Source organism: Pleurodeles waltl, chromosome 4_1, assembly GCF_031143425.1.
Source record: "Pleurodeles waltl isolate 20211129_DDA chromosome 4_1, aPleWal1.hap1.20221129, whole genome shotgun sequence".
In the NCBI taxonomy this organism is placed as follows: Eukaryota; Metazoa; Chordata; class Amphibia; order Caudata; family Salamandridae; genus Pleurodeles; species Pleurodeles waltl.
This window is the reverse complement of record NC_090442.1, coordinates 736813474-736832618: the sequence shown is the minus strand read 5'-3', so window position 1 is coordinate 736832618 and position 19145 is coordinate 736813474.

Below are 19145 nucleotides of genomic sequence, written 5' to 3'. Positions count from 1 at the left end.
TGTTGTACAGGATGTCCCTCAAAGGCAATGGGCTGCTATCCTATGGCTATCATTTAGTGGAAAGGGTAGGGATAGACTCCTTACTGTGGAAGAAAGTGATGCCAATAATTTTACAGTTCTTAAGAATGCACTCCTGGATGGTTATGGCTTAACCACTGAACAATACAGGATAAAGTTCAGAGAGACCAAAAAGGAGTCTTCACAAGACTGGGTTGATTTCATTGACCATTCAGTGAAGGCCTTGGAGGGGTGGTTACATGGCAGTAAAGTTACTGATTATGAAAGCCTGTATAACACAATCCTGAGAGAGCATATACTTAATAATTGTGTGTCTGATTTGTTGCACCAGTACCTGGTAGACTCTGATCTGACCTCTCCCCAAGAATTGGGAAAGAAGGCAGACAAATGGGTCAGAACAAGGGTGAACAGAAAAGTTCATACAGGGGGTGACAAAGATGGCAATAAGAAGAAAGATGGTGAAAAATCTCAAGATAAGCATGGGGATAAGGGTAAAACCAAAGATCCCACTTCAAATCTTAAACACTCTTCAGAGGGTGGGGATAAAACAAATTCTTCCTCTTCTTCTCAACCCACACACATTAAAAAGCCTTGGTGCTTTGTGTGTAAAAACAGAGGCCATAGGCCAGGGGATAAGTCCTGTCCAGGTAAACCCCCTGAGCCTACCACCACTAATACATCAAGCTCTAGTGCCCCTAGCAGTAGTGGTACTAGTGGTGGGACTGCTGGCAACAGTCAAGCAAGAGGTGTAGTTGGGTTCACTTATGGGTCCATCATAGAAACTGGGGTAGTCAGTCACAAGACAGTTTCTGTCACACCTAGTGGCATTGGCCTTGCCACACTGGCTGCTTGTCCCCTTACAATGGATAAGTACAGGCAGACAGTTTCAATAAATGGTGTTGAGGCCTTGGCCTACAGGGACACAGGTGCCAGTATCACTTTGGTGACTGAAAACCTAGTGCATCCTGATCAACACATCATTGGACAACAGTATAAGATTATTGATGTCCATAACTCCACTAAGTTTCTTCCCTTAGCTATAATTCAGTTTAGTTGGGGTGGAGTTACTGGCCCTAAGCAGGTGGTGGTATCACCTAGCTTACCTGTAGATTGTCTCTTAGGTAATGACCTAGAGGCCTCAGGTTGGGCTGATGTAGAGTTTTATGCCCATGCAGCCATGCTGGGCATCCCTGAGGAATTGTTCCCTCTCATTTCTACTGAAATGAAAAAGCAAAGGAGAGAAGGCCTGAAAACTCAGGATCCCTCTCCATCAACAGGTAAAAAGGGTATCACAGTATCCCCTAACCACCCTGCCATTCAGGATAGCATTCCTGTGGTGGGAGAAACCTCTCCTGGGGTGGCACCTGTTCCAAGGGAATCATCAGCTGGCAAAGCTGGACTCCCTGAGGTAGAAGTACCTCTCTGTGGGATAACTAACATTGGTGAGAAAAAGAGCACCATTTTAGTTAACATGGAGCATCCCTCCAACCCTCCCAGAGAAACGTTAGTGCAGAAACCCTGCACTGCCTCACAACACTTAGGACAGCATCCCTGCCCTAGTGTGGAGCACATAGGACAGCATCCCTGTCCTGCTCCAACTCAAAAGAAACAGCATCCCTGTTCTCTCTTCCAGCCATATGGACAAAGTTTTTGCCCAGCTATGGCTTTTCTGGGACAGCATCCCTGTCTGGCATTTCCATCACTACAAATAGGTTCAGTGGACAATTCCCACTGCTCTAAACTAAAACTTACTGATAGAAACTCTGAAAATACATCTTCACATTGTTGCTTAGCTAAAAAACTTCAAACAGGGTGGTTTACATCCCCACAGGGAAGTAACCATATAGTGGATGATAAAGGGAGTAACCAGTCTATTGCAGAGCTACTCTCTACTTATCACCACTTAGACAATAAAGTCTCAACTGGCCAAGGTTAGCCTTATTGTCCTTCGTTTGGGGGGGGGTTGTGTGAGAAAGTAGCCTCTTTCTAGCCTTGTTACCCCCACTTTTGGCCTGTTTGTGAGTGTATGTCAGGGTGTTTTCACTGTCTCACTGGAATCCTGCTAGCCAGGGCCAGTGCTCATAGTGAAAACCCTATGTTTTCAGTGTGTTTGTTATGTGTCACTGGGACCCTGCTAGTCAGGACCCCAGTGCTCATAAGTTTGTGACCTATAGGTATGTGTTCCCTGTGTAGTGCCTAACTGTCTCACTGAGGCTCTGCTAACCAGAACCTCAGTGGTTATGCTCTCTCATTTATTTCAAATTGTCACTAACAGGCTAGTGACCAATTTTACCAATTCACATTGGCTTACTGGAACACCCTTATAATTCCCTAGTATATGGTACTGAGGTACCCAGGGAATTGGGGTTCCAAGAGATCCCTATGGGCTGCAGCATTTCTTTTGCCACCCATAGGGAGCTCTGACAATTCTTACACAGGCCTGCCACTGCAGCCTGAGTGAAATAACGTCCACGTTATTTCACAGCCATTTTACACTGCACTTAAGTAACTTATAAGTCACCTATATGTCTAACCTTTACCTGGTAAAGGTTAGGTGCAAAGTTACTTACTGTGAGGGCACCCTGGCAATAGCCAAGGTGCCCCCACATTGTTCAGAGCCAATTCCCTGAACTTTGTGAGTGCGGGGACACCATCACACACGTGCACTACATATAGGTCACTACCTATATGTAGCTTCACAATGGTAACTCCGAATATGGCCATGTAACATGTCTATGATCATGGAATTGCCCCCTCTATGCCATCCTGGCATAGTTGGCACAATCCCATGATCCCAGTGGTCTGTAGCACAGACCCTGGTACTGCCAAACTGCCCTTCCTGGGGTTTCACTGCAGCTGCTGCTGCTGCTGCTGCCAACCCCTCAGACAGGCATCTGCCCTCCTGGGGTCCAGCCAGGCCTGGCCCAGGATGGCAGAACAAAGAACTTCCTCTGAGAGAGGGTGTTACACCCTCTCCCTTTGGAAAATGGTGTGAAGGCAGGGGAGGAGTAGCCTCCCGCAGCCTCTGGAAATGCTTTGTTGGGCACAGATGTGCCCAATTCTGCATAAGCCAGTCTACACCGGTTCAGGGGACCCCTTAGCCCTGCTCTGGCGCGAAACTGGACAAAGGAAAGGGGAGTGACCACTCCCCTGACCTGCACCTCCCCTGGGAGGTGTCCAGAGCTCCTCCAGTGTGCTCCAGACCTCTGCCATCTTGGAAACAGAGGTGCTGCTGGCACACTGGACTGCTCTGAGTGGCCAGTGCCACCAGGTGACGTCAGAGACTCCTTGTGATAGGCTCCTTCAGGTGTTGCTAGCCTATCCTCTCTCCTAGGTAGCCAAACCCTCTTTTCTGGCTATTTAGGGTCTCTGTCTCTGGGGAAACTTCAGATAACGAATGCATGAGCTCAGCCGACTTCCTCTGCATCTCTCTCTTCACCTTCTGATAAGGAATCGACTGCTGACCGCGCTGGAAGCCTGCAAACCTGCAACATAGTAGCAAAGACGACTACTGCAACTCTGTAACGCTGATCCTGCCGCCTTCTCGACTGTTTTCCTGCTTGTGCATGCTGTGGGGGTAGTCTGCCTCCTCTCTGCACCAGAAGCTCCGAAGAAATCTCCCGTGGGTCAACGGAATCTTCCCCCTGCAACCGCAGGCACCAAAAAGCTGCATTACCGGTCCCTTGGGTCTCCTCTCAGCACGACGAGCAAGGTCCCTCAAATCCAGCGACTCTGTCCAAGTGACCCCCACAGTCCAGTGACTCTTCATTCCAAGTTTGGTGGAGGTAAGTCCTTGCCTCACCTCGCTGGGCTGCATTGCTGGGAACCGCGACTTTGCAGCTACTCCTGCCCCTGTGCACTTCCGGCGGAAATCCTTTATGCACAGCCAAGCCTGGGTCCACGGCACTCTAACCTGCATTGCACGACTTTCTAAGTTGGTCTCCGGCGACGTGGGACTCCTTTGTGCAACTTCGGCGAGCACCGTTTCACGCATCCTCGTAGTGCCTGTTTCTGGCACTTCTCCAGGTGCTACCTGCTTCGGAGAGGTCTCTTTGTCTTGCTCGACGTCCCCTCTCTATGCTGGTCCAATTTGCGACCTCCTGGTCCCTCCTGGGCCTCAGCAGCGTCCAAAAACGCTAACCGTACGATTTGCAGCTAGCAAGGCTTGTTGGCGGGAAAATACTTTTGCACGACTCTCCACGGCGAGCGGGATCCGTCCACCAAAGAGGAAGTCTCTAGCCCTTTTCGTTCCTGCAGAAACCTCAGCTTCTTCTGTCCAGTAGAAGCTTCTTTGCACCCGCAGCTGGTATTTCCTGGGCATCTGCCCATCTCCGACTTGCTTGTGACTTTTGGACTTGGTCCCCTTGTTCCACAGGTACCCTAGATTGGAAATCCACAGTTGTTGCATTGCTGGTTTGTGTCTTTCCTGCATTATTCCTCTAACACGACTTCTTTGTCCCTAGGGGAACTTTAGTGCACTTTGCACTCACTTTTCAGGGTCTTGGGGAGGGTTATTTTGCAAAAAGGACAGGGAAGCTTGGATCCTGGAACAATGGACCAAGTGCTCCCTAAAGCTAGGGCTACTAGAAGCAAACCACTTCCTACTATCCCTCCCTCTACAGTGGATTCTACTTCTGAGGAAGAAGAATTCCCTCCCTGTGCAGAACCTACACCAGAGGAGCTGGAAGCAGACACTGCTGAGCTCTTGGGTGAAGGGGGGCCTGCCAGAGAGGAGCTGAGTGTGGCACAGCAAACCTGTCCCACATTAGAGGGTCTCAGACAGCAAGCTGTCAAACAGGCTAATGGGGATGTCAGTGACTCTCACAGAGTTTACTGGGAGGACAACCTCTTGTACACTGAGCATAGGGATCCTAAACCTGGAGCTGCCAGGAGATTAGTGATCCCTCAGGAGTACAGAAAGTTCCTCCTAACCCTGGCACATGACATTCCCCTAGCTGGGCACCTGGGTCAAATGAAAACTTGGGACAGACTGGTTCCATTGTTTCATTGGCCTAGGATGTCTGAGGACACAAAGGAATTTTGTAAGTCCTGTGAAACCTGTCAAGCCAGTGGCAAGACAGGTGGCACCCCAAAGGCACCCCTTATTCCACTGCCTGTGGTTGGGGTTCCCTTTGAAAGGGTAGGGGTTGACATAGTTGGCCCCCTTGACCCTCCTACTGCTTCAGGCAATAGATTTATCTTGGTGGTAGTGGACCATGCCACAAGATATCCTGAAGCTATTCCTTTAAGGACCACTACAGCACCTGCAGTGGCAAAGGCCCACCTGGGAATATTTTCCAGGGTGGTGTAGGAGGCTGGACTGGCTTGTAGTGAGTACCAAGGGTTACTTGCACCTTGCACCAGGCCCAGTTATCCCTTATTAGTGTATAGGGTGTCTAGCAACTTAGGCTGATAGATAATGGTAGCTTAGCAGAGCAGCTTAGGCTGAACTAGGAGACGTGTGAAGCTACTACAGTACCACTTAGTGTCATATGCACAATATCATAAGAAAACACAATACACAGTTGTACTAAAAATAAAGGTACTTTATTTTTATGACAATATGCCAAAGTATCTTAGAGTGTACCCTCAGTGAGAGGATAGGAAATATACACAAGATATATATACACAATAGCAAAAATATGCAGTATAGTCTTAGAAAACAGTGCAAACAATGTATAGTTACAATAGGATGCAATGGGGAAACATAGGGATAGGGGCAACACAAACCATATACTCCAAAAGTGGAATGCGAACCACGAATGGACCCCAAACCTATGTGACCTTGTAGAGGGTCGCTGGGACTATTAGAAAATTGTGAGAGTTAGCAAAATAACCCTTCCCAAGACCCTGAAAAGTGAGTGCAAAGTGCACTAAAGTTCCCCTAAGGACAAAGAAGTCGTGTTAGAGGAATAATGCAGGAAAGACACAAACCAACAATGCAACAACTGTGGATTTACAATCTAGGGTACCTGTGGAACAAGGGGACCAAGTCCAAAAGTCACAAGCAAGTCGGAGATGGGCAAGTGCCCAGGAAATGCCAGCTGCGGGTGCAAAGAAGCTTCTACTGGACAGAAGAAGCTGAGGTTTCTGCAGGAACGAAAAGGGCTAGAGACTTCCCCTTTGGTGGACGGATCCCTCTTGCTGTGGAGAGTCGTGCAGAAGTGTTTTCCCGCCGAAAGAATGCCAACAAGCCTTGCTAGCTGCAAATCGTGCGGTTAGCATTTTCGGACGCTGCTGTGGCCCCGGAGGGACCAGGAGGTCGCAAGTTAGACCAGAAGAGAGAGGGGACGTCGAGCAAGACAAGGAGCCCTCTCAGCAGCAGGTAGCACCCAGAGAAGTGCCAGAAACAGGCACTACGAGGATGCATGAAACGGTGCTCACCCGAAGTCGCACAAAGGAGTCCCACGTCGCCGGAGACCAACTTAGAAAGTCGTGCAATGCAGGTTAGAGTGCCGTGGACCCAGGCTTGGCTGTGCACAAAGGATTTCCGCCAGAAGTGCACAGGGGCTGGAGTAGCTGCAAAAGTCACAGTTCCCAGCAATGCAGCCCAGCGAGGTGAGGCAAGGACTTACCTCCACCAAACTTGGACTGAAGAGTCACTGGACTGTGGGGGTCACTTAGACAGAGTCGCTGGATTCGAGTGACCTCGCTCGTCGTGCTGAGAGGAGACCCAAGGGACCGGTAATGCAGCTTTTTGGTGCCTGCGGTTGCAGGGGGAAGATTCCGTCGACCCACGGGAGATTTCTTCGGAGCTTCTGGTGCAGAGAGGAGGCAGACTACCCCCACAGCATGCACAAGCAGGAAAACAGTCGAGAAGGCGGCAGGATCAGCGTTACAGAGTTGCAGTAGTCGTCTTTGCTACTATGTTGCAGGTTTGCAGGCTTCCAGCGCGGTCAGCAGTCGATTCCTTAGCAGAAGGTGAAGAGAGAGATGCAGAGGAACTCGGATGAGCTCTTGCATTCGTTATCTAAAGTTTCCCCAGAGACAGAGACCCTAAATAGCCAGAAAAGAGGGTTTGGCTACCTAGGAGAGAGGATAGGCTACTAACACCTGAAGGAGGAGTCTCTGACGTCACCTGGTGGCACTGGCCACTCAGAGCAGTCCAGTGTGCCAGCAGCACCTCTGTTTCCAAGATGGCAGAGGTCTGGAGCACACTGGAGGAGCTCTGGAGCTCCCAGGGGAGGTGCAGGTCAGGGGAGTGGTCACTCCCCTTTCCTTTGTCCAGTTTCGCGCCAGAGCAGGGCTAAGGGGTCCCCTGAACCGGTGTAGACTGGCTTATGCAGAATTGGGCACATCTGTGCCCAACAAAGCATTTCCAGAGGCTGGGGGAGGCTACTCTTCCCCTGCCTTCACACCATTTTCCAAAGGGAGAGGGTGTAACACCCTCTCTCAGAGGAAGTTCTTTGTTCTGCCATCCTGGGCCAGGCCTGGCTGGACCCCAGGAGGGCAGATGCCTGTCTGAGGGGTTGGCAGCAGCAGCAGCTGCAGTGAAACCCCAGGAAGGGCAGTTTGGCAGTACCAGGGTCTGTGCTACAGACCACTGGGATCATGGGATTGTGCCAACTATGCCAGGATGGTATAGAGGGGGCAATTCCATGATCATAGACATGTTACATGGCCATATTCGGAGTTACCATTGTGAAGCTACATATAGGTAGTGACCTATATGTAGTGCACGCGTGTAATGGTGTCCCCGCACTCACAAAGTTCAGGGAATTGGCTCTGAACAATGTGGGGGCACCTTGGCTAGTGCCAGGGTGCCCTCACACTAAGTAACTTTGCACCTAACCTTTACCAGGTAAAGGTTAGACATATAGGTGACTTATAAGTTACTTAAGTGCAGTGTAAAATGGCTGTGAAATAACGTGGACGTTATTTCACTCAGGCTGCAGTGGCAGGCCTGTGTAAGAATTGTCAGAGCTCCCTATGGGTGGCAAAAGAAATGCTGCAGCCCATAGGGATCTCCTGGAACCCCAATACCCTGGGTACCTCAGTACCATATACTAGGGAATTATAAGGGTGTTCCAGTAAGCCAATGTAAATTGGTAAAAATGGTCACTAGCCTGTAAGTGACAATTTGGAAAGAAATGAGAGAGCATAACCACTGAGGTTCTGATTAGCAGAGCCTCAGTAAGAGAGTTAGTCACTACACAGGTAACACATTCAGGCACACTTATGAGCACTGGGGCCCTGGGTTACCAGGGTCCCAGTGACACATACAACTAAAACAACATATATACAGTGAAAAATGGGGGTAACATGCCAGGCAAGATGGTACTTTCCTACACTTGCCAAGCTGTAAAACGACAAAAGCCATTTACCACTCCAGGCACAGTATTACAGCTTTGGACTTTTCAAATACCGTCCAAGCCAACCTGGAATGAGTAAAGCAACCCCTGACACGTGTTTCGCTCTCATTAGAACTCTTCAGAGGGGTATAGCTTTGTCCAGACACAAGCGAGCACCCAGTATAAGTCAAACCAAGGCCCTTTCAGGGATAGAGTGTCGCATCAATTATGGAAAAAACAAAGGAGAACTCTGGGAAGTTCCCAATTTTAGGTGGAGAGCTGCTCTAGTAAGGAGCACCCTGCAACACCAGCGACACTCTAGATTTGCTCACCTCAAATGTCTGCTTATCTAGCAAAGTCTTTAAGCATAGGATTAGCACAGTGCTATCCTCGCCGAGCTAGATAGTGACAAAGTCTTTTGCCATTTGTACAGCAAAATCTTTAAGCATAGGATTGACATAGTATCATCCTTGCCGAGCTGTAAAACGACAAAAGCCATTTACCACTCCAGGCACAGTATTACAGCTTTGGACTGGTCAAATACCGTCCAAGCCAACCTGGAACGAGTAAAGCAACCCCTGACACGTGTTTCGCTCTCATTAGAGCTCTTCAGAGGGGTATAGCTTTGTCCAGACACATGGGAGCTCCCAGTATAAGTCAAACCAAGGCCCTTTCAGGGATAGAGTGACACATAAATTATGCAAAAACAAAGGAGAACTCTGGGAAGTTCCCAATTTTAGGTGGAGAGCTGCCATGTACATAGATATATCTACATAGATAGATCTATATATATATATATATATATATATATATATATATACATATATATATATATGCAAAAACAGACATTTGAGGTGAGCAAACGGCCTTCCCCACGTTCGGGAAGGCCTCGTAAGAAAGGGGAGACTCTCCCCTTTCTTACGAGGCCTTCCTGAAACTGTTTCCTGGCCCCCGATCGCAGCTGTGCTGGGTGGATCAAATGTGGGAGGGCCTGACTCAACCGGGTAGCCAAGACCTTTGCATATACATTAATATCAGCATTGATAAGTGTAGGAAAGTACCCTCTTTTTGCCATGGTTCCCCCCATTTTCTGCCTGATGTCAGTGTGCTTGACTGTGTTCACTGGGATCCTGCTAACCAGGACCCCAGTGATTATGCACTCTCTCCTCTAAATGTTGTTGTTGCATACTGATAACCCAGTATTTCACCCACAACTGGCATACTGGTGCCCCCTTATAAGTCCCTAGTAGATGGTACCTATGTACCCAGGGCATTGGGGTTCCAGGGGATCCCTATGGGGTGCAGCATATCTTTAGCCACCCATAGGAAGCCCACGCAAAGGCTTCTACAGGACTACCATTGCAGACTGTGTGAAAAGGTGCATGCACCCTTTCAGTGCCCTTTACACTACACCAGGTTACTTATAAGTCACCCATATAGCAGGCCCTCCAGCCCTAAGGGCAAGGTGCAGAGTACCTGTGTGTGAGGACACCTCTGCACTAGCAGAGGTGGACCCACGACCTCCAGGACAATTTTCCCATTCTTCGTGAATCTGGGGACGCCATTTTATGCATGTAATGGACATAGGTCACTACCTATGTCCAACTACATAATAGTAACTCTGAACATAGGCATGTTTGGTATCAAACATGTTGGAATCATACCCCAGTGCTTTGCAAGCATTGATTGTATGATTCTATGCTCTCTGGGGGCTCCTTAGAGGACCCCCAGTATTGCCATTCCAGCCTCCTGAGGTTTTCCAGGAAGCCTCAGCTGCTGCCACCTCTCAGACAGGTTTCTGCCCTCCTGTTGCTTGAGCAGCTCAAGCCCAGGAAGGCGGAACAACGGATTTCCTTTGGGAGAGGGGTGTTACACCCTACCCCTTTGGAAATAAGTGTTACAGGCCCTTTTTCCAAGGCCCTTTGAAAGGCACATTTGGTGCCCTTCTTGCATAATCCAGTCTACACCGCTTTAAGGACCCACAGTGCCTGCTCTGGCGCGAAAATGGACAAAGGAAAGTGGTAGTGCTCAGAGCTCCTCCAGCGGGTCCCTGGGTTTTGCCATCTTGGATTCCAAGTTGGCAAGTTGGCAAGGAACTCTGGGAGCATCTGAGTGGCCAGTGCCAGCAGGTCACGTCAGAGCCCTCCTCTGATAGGTGCTTACATGTTTAGCTGACAAATATTTAGGGTCTCTCTCTTGGGTGGTTCTTCAGATTCTGATTGCAAGACTCCAGCAGGAATCCTCTGCATCCTTTACTTCACCTTCTCACCAAAGAAACTGCACCTGGAGCCTCCAGGAACTCCACAAACTGCAACAAAGCAGCAAAGACGACTTCTGCAACATTGTATCTCCAGCTCCTGCCAGCAACTGCAACTGTTTCCCTGTTGTACATCCCCAGAAGACAGCCTACCTTCAGCCTGCACCAGAAGAACAAAGAAATCTCCATTGGAGTGAAGGAGTCACTCCCCTGCTTCAGCAGGCACCTCTCTGCTTCAACGAACGGCGGCATTGGTCACCTCTCCTGATGAGTTGCATGGAACCAGCATCACGGGTGGTGGACTAAATGGTCCCAGCGGTCCTGACTTCCTACTTTCCAACTTTGGTGGAGATAAGAGCTTGCCTCTCCACGCAAGACAGTACCCCCGTGCACCGCAGTCTTTTTCAGTTGCCAAGGCTTGTTGGCACCCTGCCATGAAGTTGTTCATGCGCCGTGCAGCTCTGCCCCCCAGCACTCTGTCCTGTGATGCACAGCTTCCTGAGTGCTGGTCCGGCGGCGTGGCTCCTTTGTTGTAGCGCTGCATGGGCTGGGCCTTCTTTTTGCACCTTCTTTGTCCCCGTGCTGTGGGACTCCTGTGCACGCTGCCTGGTCTTCTGTGGGCTCTCTGGGTTGCTGAGATTCCCCTCTGACTTCCTCTCCAGAGTAGAATCCACAAGGTCCCTCCTGGTCCTGGGCAGTGCCATTTTCCGCTAACCGCGAGCTTTGCGTGTGCCAAGGCTTGTTGGCGGAATCCAGTGATGCAAACCAGACTGCAATCTTCCATCCGGCATGGGACATCATCTGCACCAACCAGTAACCTGCATACATCTTCTTGGGTGTAGTACTGACTTGTTTTTCACCAGTGGTTTTCTTCATCCGGATTGTCAGGGGCTCCCGTTCTCCCTGGACTCTTCTGTGCTTCTTGGACTTGGGCCCGTATTTATACTCCGTTTGCGCCGAATTTGCGTAGTTTTTTTCGACGCAAATTCGACGCAGAACTAACGCCAACTAACGCCATATTTATACTCTGGCGTTAGACGCTTCGGGCGCCAAAGTGCCCGGAGTGTGCGTCATTTTTTAGCGTGAACCCCTTCCTTGCGTTAATGATATGCAAGGGAGGCGTTCCCGTCTTAAAAAATTACTCCCAGGCCTTTACGTGGTATTTATACTCCCGGGCAAAAATGACGCCCGGGAGTGGGCGTGGCCAAAAACGGCGCTTTTGCGCCGCTTTTTAACGCCTGGGTCAGGGATGGCGTTAAGGGACAAGTGGGCTCAAAATGAGCCCAGAGTGCCCTCCCCTGCCCCCAGGGACCCCCCCTGCCACCCTTGCCCACCCCAGGAGGACACCCAAGGACGGAGGGACCCATCCCATGGACATTAAGGTAAGTTCAGGTAAGTATATTTTTTTTTTTTTTTGTGGCATAGGGGGGCCTGATTTGTGCCCCCCTACATGCCACTATGCCCAATGACCATGCCCAGGGGACAGAAGTCCCCTGGGCATGGCCATTGGGCAAGGGGGCATGACTCCTATCTTTACAATGATAGGAGTCATGTTGATGGGGGATGGGCGTCGAAAATAAATGGCGCAAGTCGGGTTACGATGATTTTTTCGACGTAACCTGACGTGCCCCATTTTAAGACGCCCATGCGCCATTTTCCCCCTACGCCGGCGCTGCCTGGTGTACGTGGTTTTTCTCGCGCACACCTGGCAGCGCCGGTCTGCTTGCGCCGGCTAACGCCATTCAATAAATACGGCGCCCGCATGGCGCTTCAGAATGGCGTTAGCCGGCGCAAAACTTTTTGACGCAAAACTGCGTTAGCGCAGTTTAGCGTCAAAAAGTATAAATATGGGCCTTGGTCCCCTTCTTCCACAGGTCTTCAGGTTCAGGAATCCACTGTTGGTGACTTGCAGTCTCTTCTGGTTCTTGCATTAATCTTCTTTCTCGTGTTCTTGTGTGCTCTAGGAAAGTTACTGTGATTTACTCCTGTTTTCCTGGGCTCTTGGGTGGGTTCTATTACTATTTTCTAATACTCCCAGCGCCCCTCTACACAGTACACTTGCCTAGATGGGAAACCGACATTAGCATTCCACTTTCTTAGTATATGGTTTGTGTTTCCCCAGGCTGTTTTCTAACTATTGTGATTTTCACTATTTGCACTGTTGTCTAACTGTTTTTACATCTGATTTTGCATACTAGTGTATATCATTTTGTATTCCTAAAGGAGTATAGTCTATGTTTTTTGGGGGCATTTTGTATCACCAAAATAAAGTACCTTTATTTTGTAACACTGAGGCCCATATTTATACTTTTTTTAGTGCTGCATTTGGGTAGTTTTTTTTACGCGAAAGCAGCGCAAACTTACAAAATACAATTGTATTTTGTAAGTTTGCGCCGGTCTTGCATCAAAAACCGACGCAAATGCGGCGCTAAAAAAGTATAAATATGAATGTGAGTATTTTCTTTTATGTGTGTGAGTACTGTGTGACTATAGTAGTATTGCATGAGCTTTGCATGTCTCCTAGATAAGCCTTGGATTCTCAACTACAGCTACCTCTAGAGAGCCTGGCTTCTAGACACTGTCTACATTTCACTAATAAGGGATAACTGGACCTGTTATAAGGTGTACCATAGGTACCCACTACAAACCAGGCCAGCCTCCTACAATAAGGGGGACGGGCCTGTAATAGGAGCATTTGTCAGAGGGTATGCCCGCTTTAGGTAGTACAATGATTGTGGCAGTATCCAAATCCAGGGGAAATGACCTGCTTTCCCCCACTTCTGTGCAGAGGACAGAACACTTTTAAGAAACTCAACTGGGAAACCATCTGGTCCCGGTGTTTTACCTGAGGCCAGGTCTGATAAGGCCATATCAGTCTCCTCGGACGTGTTCGGTTGGCTAAACCCAAGAGCTAGGGATGGGGGGATCGAAGGCAATGAGATCTCCGCCAGTATCAACGCCTTGAGTTCCAGCGCAGAAGTGTGCATCGCTGCATATAGCCTACGGTAGTAGTGTGTGAGGACCTGCACCACCTCTGTGACACAAGCACAACAAATGCCAATTGCGACTCGGATGGATGGTACAATTCTAGATGACGTATCTTTGGTTGCCAGACAGTAGAGGAGTTTGACAGATTTACCGCTGTGTTCATAAACATGTTGAGGCGACGCTGTTCAACTGTGTCTGGCCACCTCTAAGGGGATTTGTTTCAATTGGGACCTTGCCATTTCCAGTTGGCGGGCCAAACTGGTTGATGGCGTGTCTGTCGCTCCAAGGAAAGGATGCAGGCCTCCAGGGTGGTCACCTGAGCCAATCTTGGAGTTTCTTTACCCTAAATGTAGCTTTTAATCATGCGTCGAAGTGCAAGTGTACAAGAGACCAAAATGGTCCCAGCAGAAGCCACTGTATTACAGTGTAGCGCAAAAAAGTCTTAGGGCCTGATTTATGGAACGTTAGCACCACCTTTGTGTCATTTTTTTATGCAAAAGCGGCATAAACTTATAGTTATATTTTGTAAGTTTGCACCACTTTTGCATCAAGAAATGACGCAAAGGTGGTGCTAACTTTACATAAATCAGGCCCTTAATCTCTTCCTCTACAAAGGAAGCACAGTCTGGTTTACGAAGTATCAGGCATTAAGATGCCACATGGGTCTCAAGTGCCCTTGGAGAGGTCTCATCTCAAGGAGGGGGGGAGCGTTGTCCGAGATGCTACACGGGAGAATACGTACACATCAAGTGAAGAACATCAAAGGCTGGAATCCAAAATTGATTGATGCATTACAGCATCTTATGTGCTGCAGACGCATCAATATAGGCACGCATAATGGGGTGTCAGGACCTTCATGCGTCTCAAAGACCCAATGAATCTCACATTTCTACATTTTACCCTCAGCGGCTAACAATACAAATTCAAAGGGCTTCTCTTTGTCCTCATTCAGTGCCCAGTTTTTATGGAATGCATGATCCAAGTTGTGTCACATCCATGGAGGCATGATTGCCAAGTTTATCTAGATCTTAGTGACTGGGTATTTGACAGTGCCGTCATACATGCCTTTGAAGGTCATTGTAGCTCCTTTGAGCCTCGTGCAACAGCTATGCCCATCCTTCGAGAAAAAGAAAAAGGTCACTATACTTCTACACAGGAGTTTTTATTTTTGGAACATGCTTAAACATCTGAGAGGTCAGGGGACCAGGACCTGTGATTCGACAGTGATGCCAACGCATTAGGGCTATTTAACCCCAACTCCACCATCTGTGAAAGCAGGTAGATGGAAATTGGACCAGCATGGTATGTTTATCTCTGTGATCAAGTTTTCATGAATACTGTGGAGGGTAGTGTGTGTGCAAACTTAATATTGGTCAGTTATTACAGATACTCAAAACAAAGTTCATCATGTCCTTTTCCCCCTGCACTGGTGCTGGTTAAGCAGCCTAGCGCCAAAGCTGCCCCCTTGCACCATGGTGCAAGGATCCCTCCTGTTGCATGCAGGATTGTTTTTGTGCAGGAAGGGGCACCTATTTGCACATAAACAATCCATAGGGGGTGTTTTCCTCTTTCTATGCATGGGCTGGCACCGTTTTGGCTGCCTAGCACTAATGTCAGCACCCTTGCGCCGTTGTGCAAGGGTGTCTGCTTTGTCAATTGGATTGTTTTTGTGCAGGAGGGGGCAGTACACATAGAAAGGAAAAACGAGGAGAAATAAAGATATTTCTCCTTGTTATGTCTCCCCTGGGGAGGCATAAAATATTGAAGCATTCCCATGTTTACAAGCCCTTTTAAATCTGGGAATGCATCAAAACCCATGGGTATTGCATGGGAAAACCCATAGCAAAGCCCATGTAACCTCCCCACCTCCGACTTGTACTGCTTTGCCTTACTCAATATCTATGAGGCCATGAAAAGCCATGCATTGTGGCTTTGCATGGCCTCATTGATCTGGGTCAGCAATCTGCGTTACCAGAGCCTCAAAAAAAGTGACGCTCCGCCAGGTCACAGGCATGTAAATATGCCCCCAAGTCTCCATCACCATCTACCAGGGGAGACAAATGGCTTTGCACATGTCTTCAGCAGGACTAAAGCTTCTTTCGTGAGTGCGAACTAGGCGAGTGGATGTTTGTTTAAAGGTGGTGTTCTGGTCTCTGACATTGGTCCTTTATACTGATATACAGACCAGTAGATTATTCATAATGTTCAAATCAACCTCAGGGCTTCTCATGGAGAATCCAGTCATGTTCTTTTTCATGAGCTGGCATGAGGTTATCTGACAGCGAGATTCCTGAGCAGTTTTCATTTGGATCATTGAACTTACCGAAGAGTAAAGATGGCTGCTTAAGGTGGCAGCATTCCCTTTCACACAGAGCACCTAGGGCCTCATTCTGACCCTGGCGGACGGCGGAGGCCGTCCGCCAGGGTACCGCCGCTGAATGACCGCGGCGGCCATTCAGACATTTCCTCTGGCCCGGCGGGCGCTCTCCAAAAGAGCGCCCGCCGGCCCAGAGGAAATGCCCCTGCAACGAGGACGCCGGCTCAGAATTGAGCCGGCGTAGTTGCAGGGGTGCGACGGGTGCAGTTGCACCCGTCACGTATTTCAGTGTCTGCTTAGCAGACACTGAAATACTTTTCGGGGCCCTCTTACGGGGGCCCCTGCAGAGCAGGGGCCCCCAGGGGCCCCGCGGCACCCCCTACCGCCATCCTGTTCCTGGCGGGCGAACCGCCAGGAACAGGATGGCGGTAGGGGGTGTCAGAATCCCCCATGGCGGCGCAGCAAGCTGCGCCGCCATGGGGGATTCTAAGGGCAGCGGTAAACCGGCGGGAGACCGCCGGTTTGCCTCTTCTGACCGCGGCCGAACCGCCGCGGTCAGAATGCCCTGCGGGGCACCGCCGGCCTGTCGGCGGTGCTCCCGCCGACCCTGGCCCCAGCGGTCTTAGACCGCCGGGGTCAGAATGAACCCCCTAATCTTTGAAGTTGTAAAGGTTTTGTATAAGGTGTCAGGAAAACAGCTTGCAACCTCTTAACGCTGAACCACAGGTCATATGCCAATCTGGGCCACATGGCTGAGAATAAACTATAGAGATGCCAAAAGAGTCACCCAATCCTTGTTTGTACACTGACAAAATGAATGCAGGCATCTTCTGCTTCTTTTTGCTGGTGCCAGCATAGGCGTTTGCTAGAACTTTTGTGAAAGATACCAGGCCCTCTCTATTTGAACATAAACTTAGAGGATATTAAGGGCCTGATTTCGATTTTGGCGGAGGGGTTACTCCGTCACAATGATGACGGATATCCCATCTGCCAAAATGTAAAACCCATTGTTTCCTATGGGATTTAGATTTTGGCGGAGGGGATATCCGTCACCGTTGTGTTTGAATAACCCCCTCTGCATAATCTAAATCAGGCTCTAAATTCCTTACATTGCACATGGTCCTCTTGGTAGACAGACGAGGTAGAGAGCGATGCAATTGTTTAGTAGTAAAAATCTATTTTATAGTTTGTGTGGGGACAGGCGTATTCTGAAATCAAACCTAGGATTTATCCCCCGAGTTCCAGATGGGACTGTGGTCCTACCATTTTAGTTTACAAATCCAACGTGGACAACGGGCTCAGTGTTCCCTTGACATTAAGAAATGCTTGAAATTGTGAACAGGCAAATCCATTTACTAGATGAATCAACTTTTGATAACTTTTGGACTAGCTATTAAGGCCCGCGCAGCCTACACACAAGGTTTACAAGGAAAAGGGGATGCATGTTACGTTTGTACACCATTGCCGGCATAGTACTTCGGGGGACAAAGCCAATTCAGAAGAGAGAAGGCAATATCACAGCCCTTCTTCCCTCCTTGACATTTACACAGCTACAAAATGAGAATTAGCCATACCTTCCAAAAGCATTACTTTGTGGATAGTCAGCCATGAAATAAGCCCACAGCAGGGACGAGCAGAAAAAATAAGCATGGTAAAATGTATATATTTACACGTAACAGCCTTCCCTTCTAGTCTCATGTTCCTTATACCCTTGTGCTATGAGGATAGAATGTCTGTTTCCCATTTGGGCAGGGGTATTCAGAATCCATCTACCTCATGCTTTTTAAAATGAGGTGGACGTGCTAGCTCTAGTAATTTATTACAATTAAATACAGCTGATAGGAATGTGCCATTGATTCCTAGCTGAAGAACGGTGAATTAGCCAAGCATTTTTACTCTATGCAAATTCCAATGCAGGGCAACTGTAGTTACAGATAATCCGCCATGTTTTTCTTGCTCATGCAGGTTTCTGGTATGTAAAAGAAATGACTCCATCATATTGGGATGAAACTCACATCGATTTAGGGACATTAACTTAACATATTTCAAAAACAACCCCTTATTTGGAGGGAGGGGGTTCTCTTTGGAAAATAGAATAAATGCCCATCATCCTGCAAGGCATCGTGAGCTGGCCACTGTTTCACCCAAAGTGCCAATGCTTCTTCAGCAGAAGTACTTACACGTACTTCACACCACAGACTTGACATGCGAGCTGCGGTGGCGGAGGTGAGGTCCAGTACCCCAGCAATTGGCAGCTAGCCCACCCAATGGTGAATGAGAACCTTTGTATTCATCTCTTCCTTTGTTCTCATGCTAAAACTACTCTTCGTTATTGTTTAACTTATTAACTTGTTTTAATTACACAGTACTTAGTCACTGAACTCCTTGCGAGTCTCCGCAGTGGCTTGCAACCCAACCAAACTAGCTTGAAAGCACCCAACTAAGGCTGAACTTCAAATCCGTGATTTACAGAAGAATGGGTGGGTGTCAGCCAGCAGGGTGAGCACCGTGGGCCATGCAGCAGTAAAGTTAGAGATGGGACTTAACCGGAAGGCGAATACTACTACAGCAGCAGCAGTGATGTGTATTAAAGGTGCACAGAGAGTGTGCGAACCTGCGTCAGATCGTTCACTCAACAATTGGACTAGAGGACTGAGTTAAGTGTCCCCATGAACACAAGAGGGAACTTGGGACCAATTTTGTTGTTGCCTGTATTCATTTAATCTCTGCTGGCGGTACAGTGGGGAATTTTACAGTTTATTTTTTTCATGTACTGGGGATGGCGGGAACACTAGCTGGAGTAACACAAAACTGGCTGCATGTTTTCCAAAATTGGACAGCCTCTGCTTAGGCGTTGAAAACTGTAGCAAGGTACAGTTGTTTTACATTATTAAACTAGATTTGAACACCTGAAACCGGTGACACAACAGGAAGTATCTGTGTCAGCTGTTGGAGCCTTTTCCTACAATCTGAAATTTTGCAGTCAATGGAGAAAACAATGGATGCCAAAAACGTGGCTTATCCATTGAGCCTCCCAATCAAGCCCGAGCATCAGAGACGTTTTAAGACATGGGCAATGAGGGCTCTGGCCCAGGGCCCCAGCTGTTCGGGTTGCCCCCTGATAGAGATAGCTCTGTTCTGCAGACTTACCCTGATTAATTTGAATAATTCCTAAACAGTGCTGTTACAATACATTTTTCTTTGATTTTATTTTTGATGTGTGAGAGACCATTACAGGCATGTTGCAGAGAAATGTTCTGTTTATGTTTAAAGC